General features: G+C 39.9%; 1 pseudogene; it reads right to left on the bottom strand.

Moving 5' to 3' along the window:
- Positions 1-628: 628 nt before the first annotated feature.
- On the bottom strand, positions 629-1,071 carry LOC116600670 (annotated as a pseudogene).
- Positions 1,072-2,880: the final 1,809 nt, after the last annotated feature.

Here is a 2,880-nt window from a genome sequence, read left to right as displayed (position 1 = left end):
TATAAACCTGCAAACTACAAGCGATGAGCCTGAAGACCACTCAGAGGGCACTTGTGGGCCATCAGTGGTCTAGAAATCACGTTATGATAGCCTCTCATCTAAAGGTATAATTAATTTCTTAGGAAAAAAAATGACACAGCTTCTTGGTTCATAATAAAATTAAAATACTTCCAGGGCTTAATTTTCAAGAACCAGCAGTTTTATATGTCACCCTAATTTATTATTATATTTGAGCCTATGAAAGTAAAATTTAGCAAGAAGTATAAAAAGTAGAAGAAATAGAGAGCAGAACTTTACTAATGCAAGCAGTTTAACAATTCAATTAAGTAACATTACTTGCAAACTCCCATGTGCAAAGCATTGTGGGAGATACATAAATAAGACACTGTGGTAGTCCTTAAGAAATTTTCAACATAGTCTGTCATGTACATATTTTTTTGGAAGGGAGATACAATATTTTCATCTAAAGGTAGCACATAATACTATAAAGGGACCACTCCCAGCTCCAAGATTTGCCTCCAGATTATAAGGGAGTTCTTAAAAATAACTTGATTTCCTAGAGGCTGACCACCTCCCCATAATAAAGAGAGGTTATGGAGTAAACAAAGTTCTGAGGTCTGTTCTGTTGTCACTCACAGACATGGTTCTGAGCAAAGCTCTTGTAATCCACCAGCTCCTCGGGCTGAAACCACAAGCCAGTCTCCTTTTTTGCACTCTCACAGAATCGCTGCCATGGATAATGTTCCTGACAATGTGGATGTGAAGGTCCCCATGACGGGTCCCAGGCTTGCAGTCTATAGGGGCTCTCTAGGCCTGTCTTCTCCACATTCAGCCTCTCCTAGACCATGGCAACCACGGGCCCTGATTGCATGTTCTTTACCAGGCTGGCAAAGAATGGATGGTCCTTTAGGTCAATGTAGTATCCCTTGAGAAGGTCTTCAGAAGCTTGAATTAATTTCATAGCAATCAGGCAGAATCCCTTTTGCTCAAAACACTTAATGATCTCTCCCACCAGGCTGCGCTGGATACCATCAAGCTTGATGACAATAAGGTGCATTCCCTGTTGGCCATGACCCTGGGGATACAGAGCCTTCCAGCTCTTCAGGCTACCACTTCATCTGGGACCACTCTGTCATGTACATATTTTTTTTTTTTAAAGATTTTATTTATTCCTTTGACCGAGACAGATCAGAAGTAGGCAGAGAGGCAGGCAGAGAGAGGAGGAAGCAGGCTCCCTGCCGAGCAGAGAGCCCGATGCGGGGCTCGATCCCAGGACCCTGAGATCATGACCTGAGCTGAAGGCAGAGGCTTTAACCCACTGAGCCACCCAGGCGCCCCTGTCATGTACATATTTAACCATGATACAAGTTGGATTGTGATAAGACTTAGAACCAATATACACATGATGGAAGGTGAATAATAGCAAAATAACAGCAAACAATTCTATAGCACTTGCTATGTGCCATGAACTTTTCTAAGCACTTCACATAAATTAATTCATTTAGTCCTCACAACAAACCTATGATGTAGGCATTTTTGTTATATTGTGATCTCCAATTTAAATGTGAGGAAACAGAGCCATAGATGGTAAAAAAACTCAGAGATAGCTAAATGACCAAGATTTTTCTTGCTTTCCTTCTATGACAGACAGTTGTTGCCGAGAAGCAGCTGCCACCTGTAGAAAATGTTAAGGTTGTAGAAGAGGGTGGAGCCTTAAGATGGAACATGCGTTCCTGGTACCATGAGAAAGATTGGACTTTCCAAAAAAACAAGGTGGTGTTAAATGTGGAGAGGTATAAAATCGGATGATTTATAGAAAGAGGAACAAAAAGATGTTTGATAATTAGAACATCAATGGTATTTTTTAAAATTTTTATTTATTCATTCTAGAGAGAAAGAGAGAGAGAGCATGGAGGGAGAGGTAGAGGGAATCTTCAAGCACATTTCCTGCTGAGCTTGGAGCCCAACACAGGGCTAGATCCCACAACCCATGAGAGCATGACCTGAGCCAAAACCAAAAGTGAGATCATCAACCCACTGAGCCACCCAGGCACCCTGGTATTTTTAAGTAAGTGGCTCATGGAAGTAGTAATATATGGATGTGGTTTCCAAATTATACCTAATTAAAGAAAGACTAGGACAAAAAAAGTGAGGATAGTAAACAAAGCTTGACCTCTGAGGAGTTCATTATTAATGGTCAGAAACTCGAGGATGAGATTAGTTACAGGCCTTTTTTAAAAGGAGACCATTACAAAATAAGCATGGAGTGATTTAAGAATGATTGTGGGAGGAAAGGAGTGAATGGAGACAGACTGCAGATGTACTCACCCTTTATAGTACATGTTTTGTACACTACTCGTAGTAGGTGAAATGGCCAAAATGCAGCTTTTTGTTAGTGGTTGGACACCATTGTGTCAAAAAACACATGGCTTGGTAATGATGTCCCCTCTTTATTTTTTATTTAACTTTGTTTTAATCAATTAACTTTTATTTATTTTATTTGTTATATGTCTTCCTTCTCTTTATTGAAGGTCCAGAGTCTGAAAGATTGCCAAAAATTCCATCAGGAAACATTGAAGTGATACTGCAATGAGCCAAATGTTGAAAAATTTTAAAAACTCTTCTCTTGGCTTCCCTGAAGGGACTCCATGGGTTCACTTCCTCCTCTGTCTTGGTCTTGAGCTAATTTCCTTCTGTCTTTGGATCACAATCACAAAGGAAGTAGATCCATTGCCTAATGAAGAGCTTGAGATCATTGTTCAATGCTTGGCCCATTTCAATATCATTTAAGCGTCTCCTGATGAAATTTTTGGCAATTTTTCAGGCTCTAGATCTTCAATATAGAAAGTATGAACACACACACACACACACACAAACACA

The sequence above is a fragment of the Mustela erminea genome, chromosome 10, assembly GCF_009829155.1.
Source record: "Mustela erminea isolate mMusErm1 chromosome 10, mMusErm1.Pri, whole genome shotgun sequence".
Lineage (NCBI taxonomy): Eukaryota > Metazoa > Chordata > Mammalia > Carnivora > Mustelidae > Mustela > Mustela erminea.
This window is presented reverse-complemented; position numbering and strand designations above follow the sequence as displayed.